We start from the raw sequence: 16,043 nt of genomic DNA, 5'->3' as shown, positions 1-16,043 counted from the left end.
CCAAAATGGAGAAACAGTCTCATGGGCCTCCACCTCCAGCTTCCTTCAGAGCCAGCCTTCTCAGAGCACCACCTCTCAGAGCAAACCTCTCCAACCAACCACCTCTAGTCCTCAGACCCCTCTCTCTTTAAGGAAACCATCTCAGTTCCCTCCCCTCAGTTCTCACATCTACCAATCACTGTCCATGTCTTCCCTGTGCCAATGGTGGCTCTACATTAACCCAGGACCACCCAGAGGTCTGTGGCTTTGCACATGTCTGGTGAAGGTCATATTCTCAAATAATTAAATCTTGATCTATGCTGCAGCCCTTCCTAAATCCTGTTAGGACTGAGTAGGGTGGAAATTGTATTTTCCAAGACCTGGTTCTGTCATTCCAAGTATCTCTATTGTATCAATTCTAAAATCAATCATGACTCAAAGAACTTCCTGTTCTATGCTTAAGCATAGGTCAAAGCCCTTTCCATTGTTTAGCAAAAGGTTTCTGTCCTAAAGTAATCTTAAGAAGGGAGGAGGAGGAACCTCCCTTGCCAATGGGGTTCACATTCCAATGGTGAAATTTCCAACATTCACAAGTCTAAGAAATTTTAAGGTTTACAGAAGCTGTCCCCCAGACGACATCAGTTCTGGGGATTTGATACTTTTTAGATGCTATGTCCTGGTGTGGATGAGACCAGAGTGAGTGTTAGTTCCTCAGGCATTTGGTGGAGTGAGGTGGTCATCTGACTGATGTCTGCCTGGAGGCATAAAGATTCATCTCTTTGTCCATCTTAAATCTAAAGGACAAAACAGGGTAACCTCTCAGGAGCCTAGGTGGGGTCATTAGAGTCACAAGGATGCAAAGCAAAGGGGTTTCCCTGATAATAGTTGGCCTGGGTTTCTGGGGTACAGTGCCCATGTCAATAAGTTTTCTTCTGTATTTCTACTCCTACAGTTCTTTTTCCGGATGTGAATAGCATTCTTCCTCATAAGTCCCTCAGAATTGTCCAATCCTTGCATTGCTTTTAGTAGCAGAATTAGTCACATTTGATCATCCCATAATGTTTCAGTTATTTAACTCCACATCAGTTCATGTAGGTCTTTCTAGTTCTTATAGCAAAATAGTATTCCATCACCACCATATACCACAATTAATTCAACTATTCCCCAATTGAGGAAAACCCCCTCATTTTCCAATTTTTTGCCCATTGTGAAGGTTTTTGAAATTGACAGAGATCAGAGTAGCTAAATCTTTCAAGGTTGATCACTGTTAAAAGGTTGCTATTACACTGTACAATGATGTCAGAGTTCTGCTCATTTCACTTCGTAACAGTTCAAATAAGCCTTCCCAATTTTTTCTAGAACTCTCCCCTTCATCATTTCTTAGAGGTCAATAGTATTCCAACAAAATCCAGGAGGCAGGCTCACTGGACTGAGAGCCAGGCCTAGAGAAAGGAAGTCCTGGGTTTGAATTTGACCTCAGATACTTCCTAGCTGTGTATTCCTGGGCAAGTCATTCAAACCCTCATTGCCCAGCCCTTAGAGATCTTCTGCCTTGGAACCAAGGCACAGTATTTATTTTAAGAAGGAAGATAAGGGTTTGGTTTTTTTTTAAATCATTTACCACAATTTATTCAGTCATTCTCCAGTTGATGGCATCCCCTTTGACATGGGCACTGTACCCCAGAAACCCAGGCCAACTGTTATCAGGGAAACTCCCTTGATCCCTTCAATCCTCATGACTCTTAACCTAGAAATACCCAATGACCCCACCCAGGGTCATGAGATGTTTACCCCCTTTTGTCCTCTAGATTTAAGGTAGACAAAGAAATGAATCTTTATGCCTCCAGGCAGACCCCAGTCAGATGACCACCTCACCCCAACAAATGCCTGAGGGACTAACACTCTCCAAGTCACGCCCACACTAGGACATAGCATCTAAAGAGTATATAAACCACAGAACTTATGTCATCTGGGGGACAGCCTTTCCATCCATGCTGTCCCCATGAAGGAACAGCCTCTCCATTCATGCTGTCCTCCCAAGGAACTGCTCCCCATCTTGCTGTTCTACCTTCCTATCCTCCTGGCCACTCTCAGCATTACTTTCTAAATTAATAAATCTCTTTTTTTGTTTTTAAGCTAAGTTTTGGAGTCATTGCGTTCTTGCAAAAGGCATCCTTCCTGAACCTCAAAGGTATCCTTCCTGCCCATAACACCTTGATTTCCAATTCTTTGTCATCACAAAAAGAGCTACTATAACTCCTCTTTTTTCTTTGGTCTCTGAGATACATAATAGTGGTATTGCTGGGTTAAAGAGTGTTGTACAGTTTTATAGCCCTTTGGGCATAGTTCCAAATTGCTTTCCTGAATGATTGAACCAATTCACAATGCTACCAACAGTACATTAGTGGATCTATTTCTCCACATCCTCTCCAACATTTATCATTTTTTACCCTTTTAGGTACTATTAGCCAATGTGATAGATGTGAGGTAGGGCCTCAGAGTTGTTTTAATTTGCATTTTCCTTATTAAGGGAGATTTAGAGAATATTTTAATATGACTTTGATTTCTTCTTCTGAAAATTGACTATTCATATCCTTTGCCTATTTATCAATTAGAGAATGGCTCTCATTTTCACAGATTTAACTAATTTCCCTATATATTTGAGAAATGAGATTCCACAAAATATTCTCTCTCTCTCTTTCTCTCTCTCTCTCTCTCTCTGTCTGTCTATCTATCTATCTACACATTCACTTCAGTACTTCAAAAAACTGATTCTTTCACCCAGATGGACTGTAATGTCTATACGATTTAGTAGTCTTTGAGAACTTCTATAACTGAATATTGTTACAAGGGAATCACTTTAAAAGACTGATATATATTAATTTAAGGTCGCCAAGGAATCAGCTATGTAATTTCCTAAATGAAAAACTCAAGTCAGCCGTCAGCCTTTTTTTTTTGGAGTTTAATTACAATAGGAGCAAGAAAGGAATTAGAGATATATATAGAGAGAGAAAGGGGAGAGAAGGGAATAGGGCTTAAATACCCCTTCTGTTTAGGCTGGGCCAAAAGGCCCAAGCCCTTAGATAGCTGAGGCAAAGAAAAGAGATCAGTCCCTTTCACTCACGTGTCCAAAATGGAGAAACAGTCTCAGAGGCCCCCACCTTCAGCTTCCTTCAGAGCAAGCTTCCTCAGAGCCCAGGAACCACACCGACCAAAAACTCAATCCTCTCTCCCTCTCCAGACCCTCCTATCTTTAAGGACACCATCCAAGTTGCCTCCCCTCAGTCCTCACATCTACTAATCACTCTTCATCAATTTCCCTGTCAATGGAGGCTCTCGCTTAACCCAGGACCGCCCAGAGGTTTCTGGCTTTTGCACATGTCTGTTGAAGGTCATATTTTTCAAATGATTAAATCTTTACTCTTTTGTTACAGCCCTTTCTAAATCCTGTTAACTTGAGTATGGTAGAGATTGGAATAATTAAATTTTGATCTAGGCTGCAGCCCTTACTCAATCCTATTAGGACTGAATAGGGTGGAGTATCTCCATTGTATCAATTCTAAAATCAATCAAGACTCAAAGAAATTCCTGTTCTATGCTCAAGCATAGGTCAAAGTCCTTTCCATTGTTCAGCAAAGGGTTTCTGTCCTAAAGTAATCTTAAGAAGGGAAGAGAAGGAACCTCCCATGCCAATGGAGTTCCCATTCCAATAGACTATCAGTAAGAAATTTTCCAAGTATGAAATATCCCAATGGTGAAATTTTCAACAATTATAAGTCTAAGGAAATTTGAGGTTTACAATCCCCCCTGATGATCATTGGGAGACTAGTCTCCCCATTGATCATTTAACATAATCATTTTGTAGTTCTAAATTCACTTCTAACTAAAGATATACACAATATTCAATTTTCTAAGAGAAATTAGAATAGTGAGAGAGGAAATAGAAAAGAAAAGAAAGCAAAACCAATGTTTGCTAGGCGCATTGACAGAAAGCCAAATTAGGGGCAGTCCCTTTTGGCATAAATGTTACAATAAATGTTCAATCAAAAGTTCAGTCCAATCAATCACATCGAAAGTTCATTCTTAATCTTCTTGATGAAGTGTAGGTTTTTGGCATCTTTCTGCAACAGTTCATTCTCTGGATATAAAAGTTTCAAGCTTCTTTCTTGAAGATCTTTTCTTGAACAAAATCAAAATTTTTTTTATAACAGTAAAATCTTAAACAAAAGTCTTGGATTTTTATAAAAATACAATCTCAAACAAAAAAAATTCAAAAATTCTTAGATTTTAAATTAAAATACAATCCCCCCTGAAGTAAGTATTTAAAAATATATATATATATCAAGTTTAGCTCAGAATGCAATGTTCAGTTATGGGGGTGTATGTGTCAATTATCAAAAGAATAGAAAAATAATCAAAAACATAAGAAAAATTCAAAATAGACCTTGTATAGGTCCAGTTTAAAGTAATTTCTATCCCACAAGTATGTAGGACAGAATGCAGTAATATTTCACTTAGCCATTTGTAGCCAAGACTACAGGAAGTTGCCATAATATAAGAAGAAAAGAATTAGAATTCTATTTTGATGGGGAAATGTCATTCCCTTGTCTGATTTTTTTCCTTCAGAGATATAGGGAGCCAGCATGATAGTCAAGCTTTGTACTTGTTTGAGTACTTCGAAAGGAGTGTAGATACAAGGAAGTCCTACGACTTAAACATAAGTTAAGCATCGCAACCTCGAGTCTCACTTTAATATTTCTTGTGTGCTCTATTGGCACTATTCAGGTTTAGTCTGTGCTCCTTGTTTTTATCCCTTTTCCTGGAATCAGACACAAACATTAATCACAGTTCTATAATATTTTATCAATAAATGGCAGGTTCCCATAGTTTAAAGCTTTTAGGCATATATTGATATTATAGCAAGAGTATATATATTAACTTGTATTACTGCAGGGAAAAAAATAATATTAATATTAATTATGTGTACCTTCAGTACAAAAAATGAGAAAAAAAATCAAATATTCTGATAAAAAATAAAAGAAAAGAAATAAGAAAAAATAAGAAAAAAAATCAGTAATTCAATATATTCTTGAGAGAAAAAAAACCAGCATCCATTTGTCTATGGATTATTATCTCCAATTCTTATGATAAGATAGAGTCACAATTCATATGATAGGATAGAGTCAATCAGTCTCAGCAGAAGATGCTTTCTTCACATGTGAGCAGTGAATCCAAGAGTCTCTTTCTCCAATCTTTATAGACGTTGGAGTAGTTAATAATATTTGGAATGGTCCTTCCCATGAAGGTTCAGTTGCTCCAGTTCGCTTGAAATTCTTGATATAAACTTTATCTCCTGGGTTCAGGTCATGCAGAGAAAAGTCTAATGGTCCAGCTTGTACTGCAGCTCCAGATTCATGAAGTTCACGTAGTTTGTGCTGTAACTCCTGTATATAGGAAGCAATAGTAATATCTCCCCCTAATAGCGATGTATAAGCCGGGGAGAAAGGCTTAGCCTGTATAGGCGGATGTCCAAAAAGCATCTCAAACGGTGAAATATGTAAGTCTCCTCTAGGCCTGCTTCTAAGATAAAATAGGGCCAGAGGGAGAATTTCAGGCCATTTTAAATGGGTCTCAGTGCATAATTTGCCAATCATAGTCTTAAGTTCTTTATTCATCCTCTCCACTTGGCCTGAGCTCTGGGGGTGATATGGAACATGGAATTTTGGAGTTATCCCCAAGCAAGAATATATTTGATTTAAGACAGAATCGGTAAAATGACTCCCTCTATCGGAGTCAATACGTGCTGGTAGGCCAAAACGAGGAATAATTTCTTTTAAAAGTATCTTTGCAACAAAATCTGCTGTGGCTCGGGTCGTAGGAAATGCTTCCGGCCATCTGGTTAGTTGATCTACAATTACTAGACAAAATTTATAACGTCCAGCCTTTGGCATTGTTATGAAATCTATCTGTAGGTGTTCAAAAGGTGTGTAAGCCAGAGGACGTCCCCCAAAGGCTTTTCCACGATATGCATGTTGGTTATATGCCTGGCAAATAGGGCAGGCTGAACATACTTTAGAGGCTACAGTAGTTATACCAGGGGCTATCCATACTCTCTTGACAGAGTCCACGATGCCCTGGGTGCCAAAATGACCATTTTTATGAATAGATTGGCAAATTTGGTTATAGAAACTTCTAGGGAGCAGGGGTTTTCCTTCAGGTGACACCCATACTCCATTAATTTGTTTTGCTTTAAATTTTTGTTTCCATTTTTCCACTTCCTTTTCATTATAGGAGAGTGATAAATTTAAATTATCAGTGGTTGTTAATGTTAAAATTAATCCAGGTCCTTCTATGGCTGCTAGTTTTGCAGCGGCATCTGCTCGGTCATTTCCTCTAGGGACAGGGTCAGAGCCACCTGTATGGGCAGAGCAATGAACTACAGCTAGGGCTTTAGGCAGTTTGAGAGCAGAAAGAACTTCATTAATAATTTCTGCATTAGCTATGGATTTTCCAGCTGAGGTTAAAAATCCTCTTTGGAGCCATAGCATCCCGACTGAGTGACAAATGCCGAAAGCATATCTAGAATCTGTATAAATTGTTGCCTTTTTATCCTTGGCAATTATACAAGCTTGTTTTAGAGCTATGAGTTCTGCTCCTTGAGCGCTAATGTTAGAAGGTAGTGAAGCTGACCATTCAGTGGCAAATTCTGAGACTACAGCAGCTCCAGTGTAACGTATGCCATCCCTCATAAAAGAGGAACCATCGGTAAATAAAATCAGATCTGCATTGTCTAAGGGAGTGTCCAAGAGATTATCTCGAGGCTTTTCTGCCATGGACACTAATGTTTCACAGTTATGTAGTGGTTCTCCTGAAGTGGGTAAATCTGGAAGCAAGGTGGCAGGGTTAAGAGTTGAACAGCGTTTCAAGGTAATATTTTCACTATTTAATAAGGTTATTTCATACCTTGTAATTCTCTGATCCGAGAATGCCTGTGTTCTATGTTTTACCAATAATGCTTCAATCTCATGTGGGCACATTATTGTTAATGGACATCCCAATACTAAATCAACGGTTTTTGTTACTAGTAAGGCTGTAGCAGCTACTCCTCTAAGGCATGGTGGTGCTCCTGCTGCTACTGGGTCTAGTTGGGCAGAATAATAAGCAATTGGGCTCTGAGAAGGTCCCAAAGTCTGAGTTAACACACCGGAGGCTACTCCTCTTCGCTCATGCACATATAAGGTAAATGGCTTGTTGTAATCTGGGATGCCTAGAGCAGGGGCAGACATGATAGCCTTTTTCAGATCTGTTAGAGCTGACAAGTGTTCAGGCTCTAATTTGAGGGGTTCAGGAACTGAATCCTTTGTTAATGCTATAAGGGGTTTAGTGATTTCCCCATAGCATGGAATCCATTGTCTACAAAACCCTGTTGCTCCTAAAATTGCTCTCAGCTGTTTCTTAGTGGTAGGAGCACTCAATTTTTGAATGTTCTCAATTCGTTTTGGAGAAATATAACGAGCACCCGCAGTCAAGATGAATCCCAAATATTCTACTTTTTGGAGACACCATTGAACTTTATCCTTAGAGATTTTATGTCCTCTTTTGTGTAATTCCAAAAGAAGGTGTTTGCTATCTTCTTGACATGTTTCTGCATCTGTTGAAGCCAAGAGTAGATCATCTACATATTTGATTAATTTGCTATTTTTAAATGTTATATTGTCTGTGTCTTGGCTCAAAATTTGCTCAAATAAGCTCGGACTTTCGACATAACCCTGTGGCAGCCGACACCAGGTATATTGTGAGCCCTTCCAGGTGAAAGCAAAAATATGCCTGGAGTTTTCATGTATTGGTATGGAAAAGAAAGCTGAACACAAGTCTACTACTGTAAAGTATGTAGCTGTGCTAGGAATAGATGAAATAATAGTATGTATGTTAGAAACTACGGAGTGTCTCTTTATAACATGATTATTCACTGCCCTTAGATCCTGTACGAATCTATAGATGTGCTTGCCATCGGGTCCTTTTTTTGGTTTTTTAATTGGCAGGATGGGCGTGTTGTATTCAGATTTGCAAGGGATTATTATTCCCTGTTCTATTAATGAGTTAATAACTGGTGTAATACCCTCAATTGCCTCCTTTGAGAGGGGATACTGAGGGATAGAAGGAGGTGGGCTAGATTTAGTTTTTATCTGCACAGGAACAGCAGATTTAAGTAAGCCTACATCAGAAGAAGATGTGGCCCAAAGAGACTCCGGTATATCTTTAGGTATTTCAAAAATGGAAGGTTCTTTTGCCTCCTGGTTTTCAGAGAGAAGTACAGGGAGTAAATTTAAAGATTCCTCTGGTACTTCTAATGATAATGAGCCATCTGGGGAGCAGGTTATTGTGGCTCTGAGTTTGCATAGAAGGTCCCTCCCCAGCAAATTTAAAGGGGAGTCAGGCATCAAAAGGAAGGAGTGTTGTACCTCTAGGGGTCCTACAGACACCATTCTAGGAGGAAGTCTTTTAACTCTTTGGGTTATTCCTGATACTCCCATTACATTCTCTGAGCCAATAGAATAACATTGTAAATCAGGTGTTCTCTTTAATACAGACCAGGAAGCTCCGGTGTCTAATAGACAATCATAATAGGTGTTACCCACTTTTAAGGTAACATGGGGTTCATTAGTATGGGGAGGGCAGTGGATAGGGACAACGGGTAGTAGGACATCAGGGTCTGGGAAATCAAAGGTTGTATCCTCTGATTCCTGTGCCCCAGCCCCCCCCCGGGCACCATCATTGTGTTTGGGATATTCCTTGGGCACCCCCCTGAAGGGCACCTCTCTGAGGGTCATTAGTACCTCGAGTAATTTTTGGACGAGCGCCATTTCTCATATATTGTTGAGTATTATCATTAAAATTTTCTTCAATTTGAGCATTGTCATTAAATTCCCAATTCCTATTTCTATAATTCTGGTTTCTAAAGCTCTTATTTCTATATTCATTATAGTTATTTCCATAGTCATTATTATAATTTCTAGAATTTTGGTTTCTATAACCATTATCATAATTTCTATAGTTATTATTTCTAAAACCATTATTAAACTGTGTATTCCTTCCAAACATCTTAAGAAATGTTCTACATTCCATCATTTTGTGGCCCTTCTTCTCACAGAAGTGGCAAGTAATGGATTGATAATTGGATTTCTGGAGAGGGGCAATTGTCGTTGGTTCATTATCATGCCCACTTTCTAATTTAGTTATCCTATCTATTACACATCTCATTTTTTTCTTCATTTCCTCCATGTCATCATTATTCTCTTTCTCCTTTTCTTCGTTTCCCTTAAAAACATATATAGCTGTTTTTCGCAATTCTTCAAGGTCCATATCTGACCATCTTGGGCATTGTGTTTTAAAATAATTTTTAATTACTTTGCAAGAATTATTTACAAAGATTCTTCTAACTTGTCTTAAACTATTCTCTTTATTTAAGTCCCAATCTAAGTATCTGTCCCCAAACTCGATAATTCTGTCCATAAATCTGGAGGGTGTTTCGTTTTCCTTTTGCTTAATTTTTTCCAGTTCCATCCACTTATCTGTACTGTCCGCACATTCCTTCATGGCCGTGAGAATGGCCTCTCTACAACGGTATAGTTGTAGATAGTCCTCAGGATTATTATAGTCCCATTCGGGATCCTGAGATGGCCAATGTGCTGCATTACGCCCCCGGGTTTTGTTGACATGAGCAATTATTTTATTTTTTTCACGTTCACTTAAAAAAGCCTGTAGTAAGCTCTCAACCTCCTTGTAAGACGGATTATATTGAAAAAATATGTCTCCCATCTTTTTTGTTACTAGAAAAGGATCTTGTTCATATGTGGGGATATTTCGTGTAAATTCATTTATTTCTTGGGGAGTAAACGGTATCCTATGTCTTAAAGTCACCACATCCCCATTCCGTTCTATTTCAGGTACTTCTCTTAGAGGAAACAGGCCTCTAGTTGAATTTTGCACCTGTGGGTCAGTTTGACAAGGACAGGTTTCTCTAGGAGGACAAGATCTCCCTTGCATTGGAATTTGGTTTTCTGTAGGAGAAGGAACATGAGAAGCTGGGATTGCAGGGGAAGGGTTTTGGGGATTAAATTCAGACAAGATTTGCACTGCACGAGAGAAGCAGTCTGTTAACTGGGCTATAGGGAAGGTGTTTTCCATCTCTATTTCAGGGAAGGAAATTTCCTCATTCAAAGGTTCAGAAACAGGTCTGTTTCTGGTAGAGTGGGTGTTTGCCCATTGATCCTGTAAGAAACATTTTAGATCTTCTAATTGGGCTTGCATTTTTTCCTCAATTTTTCCTATTTTATCTTCCATATCTCCCATTTTATCCTCAATATTTCCTATTTTATTCTCAATATTTCCTATTTTATCCTCAAGTTTTTCTATTTTATTCTCAATATTTCCTATTTTATCCTCAATTTTTTCTATTGTATCCTCAATTTTTTCTATTGTATCCTCAATTTTTTCTATTTTATCCTCAATATTTTCTATTTTATCCTCAATATTTTCTATTTTATCCTCATTTTTTTCTATTTTATCCTCAACATTTTCTATTTTATCCTCAATATTTTCTATTTTATCCTCATTTTGTTTTATTTTATCCTCAATATTTTTTATTTTTTCATCTCTAAATATAGTATTGAGGAGTACAAAAATGACAGTACCTATTAATATAAAAATTTGGAGGTATCCTTCATTCCTCAATGCCCCTACTTCTTCAGCTGCCATATAATTGTCAAAGAATGTAGTACTCATTTTTATATGTATATTTTGTAATTTCACAAAACACGTGGGGAGCAGGGCAAAGCAACAAACTTTCCACAGGGTTTTTTTTTTTTTCTAATCCAGGAAGTTGTTCCTTAAGGGAAAGGATATTTAGAAACGGTTCTTCCAGCCAGGACTTTAGAGTCCTGTTGCTGAGATTTAAAAACAGCTGTTTTCTGTCTATCAGAGTCACACAGCTGGGAAGTATCTGAGGTCCGATTTGAACCCAGGACCTTCTGCCTCTAGGGCTGGCTCTCAATCCGCTGAGCTACCCAGCTGTCCCTTAAGATTAAAGGGAAGAAAAAGAAAAAACTGCTGATTCCAATTTAACTTAAGGAGAAAAGAGAAAAAGTTTTTTATACTCACGTGTTCTAGCAGCTGTGTCTTTAAGCCAAGTTTTTTTTTTTTTTTAAAAAGGACTAAGTGGTGAAACAGTATAGTAAAAAGGCAAGGAAAAAGTTTTATTGAGAGGATTCTTTAGACTCCCGTGTGGTCAGCCACAATGTTACAAGGGAATCACTTTAAAAGACTGATATATATTAATTTAAGGTCGCCAAGGAATCAGCTATGTAATTTCCTAAATGAAAAACTCAAGTCAGCCGTCAGCCTTTTTTTTTTGGAGTTTAATTACAATAGGAGCAAGAAAGGAATTAGAGATATATATAGAGAGAGAAAGGGGAGAGAAGGGAATAGGGCTTAAATACCCCTTCTGTTTAGGCTGGGCCAAAAGGCCCAAGCCCTTAGATAGCTGGGGCAAAGAAAAGAGATCAGTCCCTTTCACTCACGTGTCCAAAATGGAGAAACAGTCTCAGAGGCCCCCACCTTCAGCTTCCTTCAGAGCAAGCTTCCTCAGAGCCCAGGAACCACACCGACCAAAAACTCAATCCTCTCTCCCTCTCCAGACCCTCCTATCTTTAAGGACACCATCCAAGTTGCCTCCCCTCAGTCCTCACATCTACTAATCACTCTTCATCAATTTCCCTGTCAATGGAGGCTCTCGCTTAACCCAGGACCGCCCAGAGGTTTCTGGCTTTTGCACATGTCTGTTGAAGGTCATATTTTTCAAATGATTAAATCTTTACTCTTTTGTTACAGCCCTTTCTAAATCCTGTTAACTTGAGTATGGTAGAGATTGGAATAATTAAATTTTGATCTAGGCTGCAGCCCTTACTCAATCCTATTAGGACTGAATAGGGTGGAGTATCTCCATTGTATCAATTCTAAAATCAATCAAGACTCAAAGAAATTCCTGTTCTATGCTCAAGCATAGGTCAAAGTCCTTTCCATTGTTCAGCAAAGGGTTTCTGTCCTAAAGTAATCTTAAGAAGGGAAGAGAAGGAACCTCCCATGCCAATGGAGTTCCCATTCCAATAGACTATCAGTAAGAAATTTTCCAAGTATGAAATATCCCAATGGTGAAATTTTCAACAATTATAAGTCTAAGGAAATTTGAGGTTTACAATATTCAATATCCTGATTTTCCCCAAACTTGGCTTAGCTTGTCCTCAGATATCAAACATGATATCTGCTACCAGAAATCTTTCCAATTTAGCAGAACTACTGGTAGAGTTTTCAAGAAACCTTTCTCATAATCTTCCTTTTCTTCCAATTAATAAATCCTAATGAGACTAAAAAGAAAAAATAATTTTAAGTTCAATGTGGTGATTTATTTTCCTCTGAGAGGAAAATGTTTTAATTTTCTTACTAAAATAGCTCTAATTTGGTCTGGATGTACAAAAAGAAGAGAAACTGAGAGTCAAAGGAAGGTGGCTGGTGCAGGTCACCCCAAGGGTTACAGGGCTCAAGTCTCTTCCAAAGGCACAGAGTGGGCCCACCCAAATGAAGGTGGAGGCCAAATATGGGGTAGGAACTTTTTTACTCTAATCACCTCCAATTTCAAGTATATAATATCTATAGCAATCCATAAAGTTCCTTAATAGGTGTCCTTTCATAAGCACCCCCAAAATTGTCTTTTTTTCAGAGTCCATATTCATCTCTGTTCTAGAGCTTAGCAGTCATGGTAGTCATTTAACTCAAAAAATATAATAATCTGCAATTACTCAGAGATCCCTTGGTTCGTGCTTGCCGATGATATTGCAGAAAAGCTAGGCTAAAAAATATCAAATCCTGATAAGTACTATAATCATAACTTTTATGTAAGAAGTTACCTTTTGACAGAAAGGGCTTGAATTATTTTGAAAGCATTTTATTTCTTATCTTGGCTGAAAGGGTGTGCTAGTATTGGTTCAAAATTTCTCGGTTGAGCCAATTGTTAAATTTTCATTGTGGGCATTATACCTCAGAAACAGGCAAATGCTACAGAAATTGATTTATTGTACTGCTGAGTGTATACTTAAGAAAATGATGAAGGAAATGTCAATAATGTAAATTAAATTTAAAAGAATAAATACTTTTTTCCCCTGAAGAGTCAGTTGTTAAACCTTCCCACCCCTGTTTGCCTCTACCCAGGTGAACCCAGAGAATACTAGTATCTAGTTTGTATTGCCCTCATCCAGAATAAACCTGACAATGGCAATACCTTTAACCCTGTCCCTCCCATGTTCTTTTCTACTCTCCCAAAAGGGTGGTTAACAACTCCCCCATAAGTACACAGACTAAAAAGACATTAATCAGAACAATTTGCATCCACACATGTGAATATTGGATTTAGCTATTTCCTGATTATACCAATGAAGATACTTAGTTTAACAAAATCAGGAATGTCTTGGGACCTTTAAATTACTCCACCCTACTTAGAGGTACTTTAGGGGAAGATAAAGTTGTAATCTCCTAATTGAACAATGAAGGTACTTAACTCTTACCTTATAGTGAAGCTAGAACTTTAAGTTAAGTCTATTTTAAGATCTTAATACAAAAAGGTGTTAAGTAACCATAAAATTTAAAAATAACCATTAAATTAATCACAAAAAGGTCAAGTAACTAACAAAAGGTGAACTTAACAAAGAAGTGTTAAGTAATTCTAAAAATATAATCTAATCAAAAGAAGGTGAGTGTAAGACTCTATGGCTTACAAGACTCATCCACAGGGTCGGCCAGTCCTGTGACATCCTGTTTGGGATAACGAAAAATGAAGAGTAACAAAAGAAGAGAAGGACACTATATGAAAGAGAGAAATAGTGCCAATTTTATTTGCTTCACACTTTTTCAGAACTTTTATAGGCAAAGACTACTTAGACAAAACCCACAGGAATTTATGATTCTTCATTCCAGAAACCCTAACCTTGGTCCAGGGATAGGCAGGTGTTCAAAGGTTAACCTACATTCTTCGTTTATTACAAATACAAACAAGGGGAAGAGGGGCACACAAGGGGATAGGCGCCCACCTAATCGCAATTTGCCTCTCATAAATGTTATCCTGCATCCTTCATGTTTACTGTTCCATCCTTGGTCCCAGGATGGGTGAAGGTCAATCCTCATCTTTGTCTGAAGCAAAGACAAGCAAGTCCACAACTTTATCTTAAGCAAATACAAATAAAGAAAAGAGGAGGTATTCCTCGACTACAGATGAGAACTAAAAGTATGGGCAGTCCTGGAGAAAAGCCTTTGATGTGATTGGTAGATGTGAAAATTTAGAGGAGACACAAAGGTGAAAAATCTAAATATTTGGATCACTTCCTCTCTCTGGCACCCTTTGCAGCAGAGAATTGACTGATAGCAGAATGCTGACCTTTCGGCATCTTAGCGTGGCTACAAGCTATTGTCTGGTTTAGTGGTGAGTTTCTGGCTGAGTTTCCCTCCTTTACTTTTCCAACTTTATCCCCTTAAAAGCTTCTAATCTTCTTCTAGTCTTCTTCAGAGACTAGAGGCGGGGATTTTAAAACTCCCCCTAGCACAGGCCAGGCAGCAGAAACCTATATCTTCTTCCCTCCTTCTCCTTAAATTCCCTCCTTCTATATTAATTAAATTACCATAAATTTCCAGACTGACTTGGGTATTTTATTTGGGATTTTCCCCGGTGACCAATTAACTCTAGATTTTAAGTCACAACCCTAAATTATCTTTACACACAATAAAGATTAGAGAAAGAACACATATCAAAGTCTATATAGAAAGCCAAGAAAGCCCCCTCTCCCTTCCAGAAGGCCTCTTTTCCCAGAGTATTTGTTATAGGATCCCCCTGAATTACAATATTGTCCTTGCAGGACCCATAAAAGGGAGATATTAAGAAATGATCCTCCAGCTCCTCTCCAGCTCCTCTAACCTTGGTCCTCTTAGCTATCCCTTTTTCCATACTCTGCTAATTCAGTTTTTGGCATCTCTATCCAATCCAGTAATTCAAGCAAAACCAGAAAGGCCCTCTTCCCACTCAATATACTTGGGAGCCCCAATTCCTAGTACTTATATTTCAGCTATTCACCCCAAACATTCCCAGTAGCTCCTTACTTTCCTTAATTCTTATGTTCTTAATTCTCTTAATTCTTTGTTCCCTTTGCCCTTTCAACCCATTTTAGTCTTTCATACCCTTTGCCCTTTTCTTTCCTTCAGTGAGTGTCTCAGCCAGAGTTCATTCACAAGGTGAAACAAACTAGGGATGATTACCATGAAGAAAGCCTTAGCTATCTTGAAGTATTTGAAAAGCTATCATACACAAGAGGAATGAAACTTGTTCTGCTTAATGCAATTCAATTCAATTTGACATGCATTTATTAAATGACTTCTATGTACTGTCCTAAGTACTAGGGACACAAAAGCAAAACTAAAACAGCTCATGCACTCAAGGAGTATATTATTTGCTTAGGAGTAAATAGCATGCACAATCATAAGTAAATACAAAATATATACAAATTGCATGCAAAATTATTTCTGGGAGGAAAACACTAGAAACTCAGGATGAGGATGGGCTTCTTGTAGGAAGTTTTATTAAAGCAAAGCTTTGAAGGAAGCAAGAGATCTTCTGAGGCAGAAAGGAGAAATGAAAGCATCTCAGGCATAGGAGACAGACTACTGTAATGATGGCTGCAAGAGATAAGATTTTTGGAATGTTGGCATCAGGGTTGAGGGAGAAAAAGCATTGGTTGGAGAGCAGAGGATTCTGGGAAAGGAAACTGATCTGAGAAAGATCTATAGGGAATTGTGGGCCTTTTGAGCTGAGTCCTTGATCTGGCAAGACTTGTACCCGGGCTGAGGATTTCACTGAGAGCTACCAGAGAACACCCTGTTCCTGCTTTCAAGTTCTTCCACAAACCTATCATCAGTCTTATGCCTCTAACCACCTCTCAACTGAGGAGAAGATACTCTAAACCCCAAAG

This window comes from Monodelphis domestica, chromosome 1, assembly GCF_027887165.1.
Source record: "Monodelphis domestica isolate mMonDom1 chromosome 1, mMonDom1.pri, whole genome shotgun sequence".
Classification (NCBI taxonomy): Eukaryota; Metazoa; Chordata; class Mammalia; order Didelphimorphia; family Didelphidae; genus Monodelphis; species Monodelphis domestica.
The sequence above is the reverse complement of the archived record's forward strand: the minus strand, read 5'-3'. Positions refer to the sequence as shown.